This window comes from Gavialis gangeticus, unplaced genomic scaffold (assembly GCF_001723915.1).
Source record: "Gavialis gangeticus isolate Ggan-Ray unplaced genomic scaffold, GavGan_comp1, whole genome shotgun sequence".
NCBI classification, from domain to species: Eukaryota; Metazoa; Chordata; order Crocodylia; family Gavialidae; genus Gavialis; species Gavialis gangeticus.
Window position 1 is genome coordinate 154,308,217 of NW_017728992.1, and position 10,978 is coordinate 154,319,194.

General features: G+C 39.8%; 1 long non-coding RNA gene across 1 annotated transcript; it reads right to left on the reverse strand.

Moving 5' to 3' along the window:
• Positions 1-479: 479 nt before the first annotated feature.
• On the reverse strand, positions 480-10,361 carry LOC109299846. The gene is made up of 3 exons (XR_002098025.1): positions 10,217-10,361; positions 9,690-9,693; positions 480-491 (listed from the first exon to the last, which is right to left on the reverse strand). It is a non-coding gene; the product is annotated as an uncharacterized LOC109299846 (long non-coding RNA).
• Positions 10,362-10,978: the final 617 nt, after the last annotated feature.

Below are 10,978 nucleotides of genomic sequence, written 5' to 3' on the forward strand. Positions count from 1 at the left end.
ATGGAAGGGGTATATGATACTAAAAAGACACTTATGAGAAGCTAAATTAACTACCACAGAATTTAAGGTTTAAGAAAATTAAGAACTATAATACCAACTGGTGCAGCTCCACACCTCACAGCAACAGTAGAGGCTGTACAGGAATAAAAGCATAGACAGGGTCTGGGTAATTTTGTCACTCAGGGCCTGTCTGTTCAGTAACTGCAGAGCATGTTAACTTACCCAATCTATCTTTAATGTAGCTCTAGCTCAAATATTGCTAACAGCATAGCAGTGTTAGCACAGAACTGAACACAGGCTACAAAAGACACCCAAGAAGCTAAGTAACTATTCAGGCTGTTACCCATGATGAGCTCCTGCTGCCATGCCCATCCTTCTAACAGTACCTGAACTACTTAGTTAAAAGTTAGGGACAGGATCTTATTTCACTTTATGCACTCAAGAGGCGGGTAACTAGCTGCAGAACTGTTGCTTTCGGCAATTACAGTTCACTGGCCAGGCAGATACACAGTGCCACACATGCATACAATGAGCATAACTCATAAAAGCATGGCAAAAAGCCAGATGTTAGATGCCAAGGGAGGAAGATCCTCCTACCTTTTACCCCAAAAGCTGACTGTGATGCTCATTCAGAAAGCAGGAAACCCAAGATATAGGCTCCTCACCAGAGCTGGCCTTAGAGAAAAAGGTGACCTGGGCAAACTTGTATTTTGGCACCCCTCCCCCTGCTTTATTTCAGAAATAAAGCTGTAATCTCAAAAGTTTTTTTTTAAATAATTTACTATTAGAAAAATAAAAAGAGGAAATTACACTAAATTCAATTCAATGAAATTCAGGTTTATTCAAATAATAAATAATATGCCATACAAAACATTATAACTAAGTGATGAATAAACTAAACATTAAACTAACAATTAACATTAACAAATAATAAACTCTATTAACCAAGATTCCAAGACTTGGAAAACCATTCTGAGCACCTTTCTTCCCACAAACTTTGATATTGCATGTGACAGGTCTATATTTTAAGCCACAGCATTCTTGATAGACAGAATAGCCAACAAAGATAGCCTGTCATCTCCCATGGTCAATCACAAAGATGTTTTTATGAGCTTCAACTTTGAGAAGCTCTGTTCACTGTTTGCCACTGTTATGGGCATGGCTAACAGGATCCCGAGTGCTATCCATAGGCACTTCCCCACGAGCAGGAAAGTGCATTTCCCTGGGGACAACCAGCAGCGGCACATATTTGTGCTGCTACTAGTTGTCCCTGGGCATGCCCTTTCATGCATGCTCTGGTGCACAGCATATTTCCCCAGGTGAAAGAAGAGTGGTGCACTCCCAGCATGTTTCACATACTTAGCAGTGACATAGACATGATTTGTGAGAATCTCCCAACAATGAACAGAGTCAGAGAACAGTACATAGATCCTTTGCAAAACGCCAAAGAGGGACTTGGACTCTGCTGAAAATGTTGCAGCATGTGCCAGCATGAGATTTAGCAAGTGGCATCCACATGGAATGAAAAACACTCTTGGGTTTTGATTAAGGAGTCTTGCTGTACACCCTTGGTTTTCCCCTTCATTTTTGCACTGTTGTCATAATGCTAGCTCCGGCAGTCTTGGATATTTATGTTTTATTCCTTCAGAGTAGTAAATATAGCTTTAGTGGGTACATCTGCACATGCACTTTACTGAAGAGTAGACTAATCAGCTCCACAGTAAAGCATCACCTTCTACATGTGCACTGGTATTAGGGCACAGTAGATTAATTAAGCCTGCCTTAAGATAGTACTATCCCCAATACTGAACCCAGTACTGTCTTATGGCAGAGTAATTTACTTTGCTGAAACACATGTGGATACTGACTGTGGATATAAATTGTGCCTGGTCAGCCCAGCCAGTCAGGGGCCTGCTTCGTCCCAGCTGAAATTGCCACTGTTCTGAGCACATGTGTAGACGCTGCACCAAGGAGCAGTTTCCTCTGACTCAAACAGCTCTGGAGTCTGGGTGTCACATTAACTGCATGTGTAGATGCCCCACTTAGTCCTTCCCCTGTAGACTCGTCCACTATTTTAAAACCAATAAAGTGTGCTTGAATGGTCACTTTACCATCTGAAGTATCAAGGAACCTAACTGTGAAAGACATCTTTTCACATCTGGAGTGCAGTCCAATATCATGGAGTAGTACCTGGTACTTATCAACCTTCTAAGAATGTCTTGCAGCACTTTCTTCAGAAATAATTCAATTATCTCATTCGGGCTTGTTTTTCCACAGTAGGAATCCATCTTGGAAAGTATGCATCCCAAATGTTCCTTCATTACTTCATTGTACTTTCCTAGTAACTCCAACAAACCCACGAAATTCTTATTGTTTGCCATGAAGAGACTATCAGATGAGCCTTAAAAAGCCACATTATTTTTCAGAAGATAAAGTGTTATTGTCATGCAGTTCTCTAGAATGTTCTCCCACTGTTTTGTCTCTTCTTTAATCATACGTTGAAACTCAATGTCAATGCAGTTATTCTGTTTTATCCTTTGCTGTGCTTTGATCCATGTTTAGCAGGAACTGAAATGACTAGGTGACTTTTCATGATGCATGTAACAAGTTACAGGCTGGCATCCTTGATCCATTACCCAGCCAGCAACAAGCCACCCACATAAGGGGCCTCAGCTGGCAGGTAATTAGCAAAAATGAAGAGCAGTGGCTGACCGGAAATAAAAAAATAGGAAGAGGAAATAAGTGGGAGGAGCTAGATGGAGAGGGAGGGCTCCTCGAAGGAAGACTACAGAGTGAGAGCTAACCCATGCTGGGCATGTTTATTTTGGATTGTTTGATATTGACAACTAAACCCCTTGGTAGAAATCAAGCCCAGGGTTTTGAAGCCTGTGTTGCTGGGACCAAGCTACGGGTGGGTTCATTTGGATTGTTTTGCTTTCAGCTGAGCCCTGGGAAGCAGAGGAGCCCAGGGCATTACAGCCTCTGTTTTTGAGCCCAGAGAAAGACTGTGTTACTAGGACCAGATTGAAGGCCTCAAGGACTGATCTGAGCCAGGAGGAGCTGGGCAAGCCGGCCACCTGCTACACTGTGGTTTTGAGCCCAGAGAAAGACTGTGCTACTGGACCAGACTGAAGGGCTCAAGGATTGATCTGAGGCTGGAGGAGCCAGGCAAGCTGGCCACCTGCTACAATAGACAAGAATCTGAGATGTGCTTCCAGTTATTTGACCCCTCAAATGTTAGGGATGATTTTGGATTCAAGTTGAAGAGCTTGCAGCAGAAACAGAAAACCTTGTCAGTGCACTCTGAGTAAAGCAGCCAGCCCTGCTTCAGGACTTCGCCATTTTCAAGATTTCCATATAAAAACATAATAGAAAAATGGCCATTCTGTTCATGCAGAAGAAAATCTATGTTCTTTACTTTTGGTGGACCAATGGTCACTAGCAAATCTTGAATTGTGGGCATTAGATTGGGCCATAAAGCAGGATCAGAGATGCCACCACCAACGCCTATGATGGGAATTGTTTCATCTCTATTACTAGTAGCATTGTCATTATTCTAGTCCAGATGAAGAATATCTGTTTTGTTTAAGTCTCTTTGTTTCTCTTGCAATGATTCTTGGAAGTTGAACTGTGGATCATCTATGCATTTTTCATCCGATGTCTCTGCTGTGGTTACCTCGCTGCTATTGCACAGGTTGTCATTAACAGATTGCAAGTATTTTTTCATCGCATCTGTGTCTTTTTTCATTGCATTCATTAACTGAGCTTTTTGTTTCCTGTGCTAAGTAAATACCCTAATTTATCTAAACTTCTCTATGGCTAACATGAGAGCACTAGCCTTAATGAAATCCTCATTTCACTTAATCTATTGCACAGGGCTAGCAGTAGGACAGGGGGCTCTGTGAAATCCTTGCTCAGACTCTGCTACGTTGCAGGATGCTAGGAGACAGGTCTGTGTGTGTGGTGTGTCTCAGTGGAGACAGTTCTGGTTTTCCACACACCTGATCTGAGGAACTGACATTTGTACACAAGGCTCTGTGAAGTTTTGGGCTAACAGTTCTTGGGCTGTTGAAGGCATGATGTCAGGTCTCCACTTCACTTCTGTACCTCCAATTGCACAGCACGGGGGAGATAAGGTCTTTAGCCTCACTCACCTCAACCATGCAAAGGATGAAGTCAGAGCACAAGCCTTTATGAGTGCTGAATATGCAGCAGTTCCTAATTTTGAAAATCAGCTCATTTATGCAGGTACCCATTAAAAATCTCAGAAGTGTAAGTTTAGGCACTTATTTTTAAAAAATATTGGTTATTGTGTTTATGTAAATGAAATATTCAAACTACTGTGCAGAAAGGCTTATTTAAAATATGGGGCTACCATACTTTTAACATGCTGTTCAGAACCACACAAGCCTTTTGGCTGCTTTTTTATACTGTCCAATGTCATTTTATCCCAGGCTGCAATCTGAACACTGACCAGCATTATTTATATACCATGATGACAACATTCACTGTATTTGTAAAACAGATGTTTCTGTACCAGCTTTCTGAGGTGTTCCAAAGACTCATAAAATGACAGAGTGATCATAACTTAATGCATTGAAAATGATTTTTTTTTACCGTGTATGATTTGTTATGTCTTTCTTTTAGGAAAAATACAGCTACATATAATTGCATAAAAATAGTTCATTCTTAAGGATTGTCTGCTTTTAAATTAAACATGCATTTGCCTCTCCACACATTGCTAAGATGGCCTTTTAAAACCTGATGTTACTTCACTGATGGCCATAGTCTGCCTATACTCCTGCAATCTATAAATCAGCAGACATGTCTTAATGACACACTAAATTACAGGGTGCCCTGCAGCATTGTACCTACTTGGAGACAGCCATCACCACTTCTTAACAGTGTCAACCAGAATATACTATTACACTGAACTACCTTGCAGGGACCACAGCAGACAAAGAAAGAAAATAGTGAAGTAAATCCTATTGGACAGCAAAAAAGATCTTAACTATGACATGGATTATTCTGAAGTTTAATCATCCTAGGTTTGACTGTATTGTACATGATCTGCCAAGAAAAATTGTAAATACCAGATCATAAAATGGGCAATACTTTTTTCTTTGTAATGCTTTATTTGTTTGCTCTTCTGAGAGAAAATATATATTTTAACAATTTACATTCTAAGGCCTGACCCCTTTGGGCAGCACCTCAGTTTGTATTTTTTCAATTTATTTCAATTTATTTTAAATGTATTTAAAAATAAATGCATTTATTTATGGGCACAGTTAAAGTACTTGGATTCATCTCTAGCAGAAATATATACATATTTTTGCTCAACATTGCTGAAAGACTAATCATATGCTGGAATATACCAAGAACTATATGTCATATATGACAAGTGACCATAATGCCTCATTTTTTGCATTCACACAGTACAGAATCGCCATGATGAGAGTACAAATATAGCAGCTATTTTTAACAGATAACACTGGCCATCAGCTGAAAAGATTTTGCCAGCTCAGAACCAGTACGGCAATACCTGAACTCTTGGGACTCTTTAGGACTTGCCACCTTCATGTGGCTCTAATGGTTCTACTTCCTGAACTCAGCATGCATGACGAGCTATTACGAGAGAATGAGCCAATTGCTTCATTATATAAAGTTGAAGCACTAAATGCTAGAGCAGCACTGTGGGGGAAAATGCATTGCACTGCTGTTTCTGTTTTACTTTATTCTGAATGAGTCCTGGAGATAAAGTTAGATTTCCTGTATTTTTTCCCTGGCTTTTTTATCTTTAGTTTGTAACAGATCACTGATTTATATCTGGCCTCCCTTACTGCCATCAGTACTCAAAATATGCTGCAATGGGTTAAAGCAATTTATACAAATCTTAATCGCTTGACAGCTTTAATGTGAAATTAATTCAAGCATCAGTAGCCTTGATTAATTCATTAATTTCAAGATAGCTGATTTTAAATACTTTGAAATATTAGGGATTTCCATCCTCCTCAATATATAGTGAAATTTCTGCACTGAAACAAAACCAAAATACACTTGAATGTCTACTACCATCCAAGAGTATCCTCAATATCCTCCTGTGAACATTTGACCAGGAATACCCAAATTCACCAGACAGATTTAGGTCAGACAAAGGATTATTTTATTTAATGTTACAAATCAAAGACACAGATACAGCATGGAAAGATCATAGGCCTTCTCTCCTTTTTTTCTGTTCAGGTTTAACTTTGGGTCACTACAGCTGGCCTACTGTGAGTTAAGACATGGTTTTATTAAAGGACAAACAAATGGATTTCTTAATAGTAACTAGGATGATTCTGGGACAACAGATTTTGGTCTCTAAAAAAGGACACATCATTTTGACCTCAGAGCCTATTTTCCTGAGTTCAAGTTAATGTGTGCACAACTGTTCTTCCTGCCTTTGTTGTTAAATGCTGGGAACTCTCCAGGGTTATGACTGAGTGACCTTTTTTCCCTACTGTTAGCTTGATTCCTCACTTGAGGAATCAATTTCTGTCACCATTCCTCACTTAAGATTTTGTCCAAAATGAATTAAGTCATTAAAAAGACTTCCATAAACTTTAAAAGAGGCCCCAGATAATATGGAAAGACCTTGAAGCACCATGAACAGAGCTGTACCATCATGCACAGCCATCCACAGGAAGTAGGGAATATACATAAGAAACCCCCCACATGAAGATTATTTAATTTTCTGTATCAGGATCCCATGAATACCAAGCACCCTAAATCCTGTAAAACATGCCTATCTTCTCACTCTGACATTCATTTTGTAATGAAAAGGTCTTTCAAAATAGACCCAGTGTAGTCATTTCACCTCTTCCTTTTTCCATTTATTTTCTGCTATGTTACTTAACTTTTCTGGTTTTGTCCTACACTGAAGCATACAGACCATATACTCATTCAGTGTGCAGATGGAAAGGACTGAGGGGCAGAGTTAAAACTCTGTATCCACAATCTATGTTCTCAAGAGATGCATTTGATATAACTCAGATACCTCCAGAAGCACCAGAGAATGTAGGAAATAAAAACTGTGCAGTAGTAGTAATAAAAGAACAGCATATGTGGTTTAACTGAATTTGTCTGGAGTCCAATTAAGCAATAAGACATGATAGGGCGTGTTGTATTACTAGGCCATTAATGCAACTCTCCAGAGTATTGTGAGGCATAAGGCCAAAGAGAAGCGCCTTAATGGCCCAGGAATACATGCTTTGTCATGTCCCATTGTTTTTAGGGTATGCATATTTATCTTTATTTTTTTTTGAAAGACAGAAGTATATACAATTGTTGTATACTAAAAACACACTTTTGGGTAAGAGGAGTTTCAAACAATGGCAAAAACAGATCGACATAGGGCTAAAAGGGCCTTGTAGGCCATCGAGTCTGGGACTCTGAGTTTGCAGGCCACTATTTACCCAAGGATTCCCCAAAATCACTACTTCAAACCAAAATTCAGACTCTCACATACAGCCACAAGGCACAAAGCCAGAACCACCAAGATCACCCTACAACATGCTAGAGGTAAAAACAGGAGAAATGTGCAAATGCCAATGTTCTGTCATGGCAATACCAGACATAATTGATCAAGAAATGCTCAGAGGATCCTAAGAAAAGGACTAAGTTCCATGCTAGAGATGACAGCAAAAGCCCCCACAGTCCTTGCAAATATGGCCTATAAGAAAAAATTTTCCTGACCCCAAACTTGATGATTTTTATAATCTTGGGCAAAAGAGAAAGGTCTTCTAGCACTACCAGGAGCATAAACACACTCTAGTTAATAACCTCCAACCTTAGCTGTGGTCAAAGTCCCAATGCCACAGAGGACAGCAAAAAAGAAAGGAAAAGAAAGAAACCCTCAGAAGCCAGTAGTTTTAATGGGAGGTGGAGAACTCTTATCCTGACCCATGAAGTTCACCACCAAAAGTCCTGAAGCACAGAGTTACCAGATAGCCACCATGAGCCTTTACTTCCATACCTCAACATGAGGATAACAAATCCAAGATTCCATATATCACACATTGATTTTTGACCCATGAACCCCCTATCCTATCATGCCATCCCCTCCATAAACTTGCTGAGCTCATTCTTCAAACAACTAGGTTCTTTTTCTGCTTGACTCAAAAGACCAAACTTTCATTTCTCTGATAGTTACAAGTCCTATATTTTCCTATCTAAATTTGTTCAGTTTGTTTGTAGTCTTTGACTTTTGCCAGTATTGTTTTTCAGCCTGAAAAACTCTTCTGCCTCCCAATATTCACCCCCAAAATGTATTGGTAAAAATTAATTGTATACCTTTTTTTAAAACCATACAACTTCCATTTTTTAAGAAAAACAAGCTGAGCTCTTTTAATCTTCTAAGAAAGGGTCTCCATTTTGACCAGCTTAAGTGGACCTTCTTTGGACTTGTTTTAATTTGAGTTGATTTTTTTTAAACTAGTGACTAGAACTACATAGAGTAGACTAAATAGGGACTTACAAATGCCTTGTATAATGCCTTCTTGTCTCTCCTGATTACACCCCATCTAATACACCCTAGTATTGCATTAGCCTATTTCACAGTTGCATTACAATGGAAGCTCATCCTATGATCAACTGGTATGCCCACGTCTCACTCTTTCTTAGGTATATCCAGTATATGCAAGCTGTGTGCCATAAACTCTATCCATGAGATGTAAAGGAGAAGACTTTGATAGCTACCTGGAGCCTCTTGTTAGATTTCAGTCACCTACTTGAAAGGCAAGCTGGGATGATTTCCTTGCGACTGATTGTAGTCACCTATTCTTTAATTATATGGAAGCAATATGTTGTATATGTTGTAAAATAAAGGATGATTTCTCATATAATATATATAACTGAAATATTTCTTATTCCAACAGTAGTTAGAGTGGATGTTAAGCAGCATCTACTAAAATTAGCCATTTTAAAATGAGCACATCTGGATAATTTTCACTTAAGAGTTATAAGAGGATGGGCCAAGAAAACTACAGGTAATTTATGTTAATTTCCATAAATTTTACAATGCTGGCAACATTCCAGGGGACTGAAAGAAATCTAACATTATAATAATATTTTGAAAGGTAACCAGGATAATCTAGATAGTTTAACATCAGTCCCAGGCAAAATAATGGGGGGGAAATTAGCAAAGGAATTCAATCTATAAAGAATGAAATTATGGTAATATCTAACGATGTCAATCAATGTGTGTTTTTGGAAAATAATTCCTGGCAAACTAACATAATCATATTTTAGATGAAATCACCACATTGGTAGTGACCATGTTGACTTAATATATTTAAACTTAATACTCTTCAACTTAGGATGGCAAAACATTATGATTAAAAAATTAGTGTCATACAAAATCAATGCAGCACATATTTAATGGATTAAAAGCTGGCTACCCGACAAATCTCAAAATGGAATTGTTAATGGGCAATCATTATTGAATGAAAGGGCTTCCTGTGCAATTCCACAGGGACTAGTGTTGTTCAATACTTTTATAAATGATTTGAAAAAATATAAATTATAATGAACTTTGTGGATAACACAAAGTTTAGGGGAGAGATCATTCTGGGGACAAGTCACTTATATTGAGCTAAACTGAACAGTGGGTGCATCTACATGTTTGCTCCCACGATGTCCTTGTATTCCACAACTCTGCCCTGCCAGCCTTAGTGAAGAGCAGGTGCTTTGCGCCAGGGATGCCAGACCTCCAGGGACTCTCACAAAAATGTATTTCTTACCCTGAAATATGCTCAGTGTACCAGGAGTCTTCACACTTGTGGAGTACATCAGTACTACAGAATGACTTCATGGCCTTCTTTTCTGTTGTCTTTTCCTCTTGCTAATGCCTTCTTTATATGATCCCACTGACAGGATTACATGACAAAGCAAATGCAAAAGAATAAAGCGAATTAACATGCCTTTTGCTGCCATCACATTTCTCTCTCTGGGTATGTGTAGAGGTTCACCAAACTCAATAAGTGATCACATGGGTGTGGCTTTTGCACCTGTTTGGCAAGCTATGCCAGAAATCTGGTGTAACTTGGGTTGTGGGGGGCATGTGAGTTAGGCCATGCTCGTGGGTCCACAGGGAGTGGGGCTGGTGGTTCTAGGGGGTTTGACAGGATCAGGGCGACCTGGCAGGTTGGGGAGAGGGAGTGGGAGATGGTGGGTCCACAAGGGAAACATCCCAAGTTCTTGCAGTGGCTGAAGTACCCTCAAGAACTACTAGGCCTATGTTTCCCAGGGGCACAGGGCCAAAATCAGTCCAGACCCTGGGTGGTGGCAGCGTTATCCCCAGGCTTGCACGTACGCTCCAGGAAGGGGGTCAGATGGACATGAGGCACCCCCAGGCAAGCACTCGGAGCCTAGAAGGTGGTTGGGCACAGTGAGGCAGGTGGCTCAACACAGGAGCACCCCCTACTGGCCTGCCACAAGTGGCACATGGCATTCTGAATAGAGTTGAATATTAGCCATGATTAGGAATACGGTATGGTACAAATATAACTGGAGAGTGACTAAAGCACTAGATGCAAGAAGAAAGGGCTTTGTTGGTGATATCTTTTACTGAAGCAGCAACATTGTTGATAAAAATATCAGAGAAGCTTTCAGCAATATACAGTTGGTCCAGTATAAGATACCTCCAAAAAATGTGGTTTTCTGCATTATTTTCTAGACCATTTTGGTCAGAACTTTCCAAGCCTACCGTAATAATAGATGGCTATCATTCAGTGCTAGAATGGTGACAATGTGTGTACAGAACCAGCTACTCTGATACTAGCCTTAGTATCACATGAGCACAGTTGAACAGGAATCCTCCAAAAGCACGCCTCACGTTGCATGTGCATTTTGTTCATCATGCTGGTTTCAATGCAGGCTGCACAAAAATCTTCCTGCCTTTGCATTTCACCCAAACTGGATCATAAGTATTACTAGATTG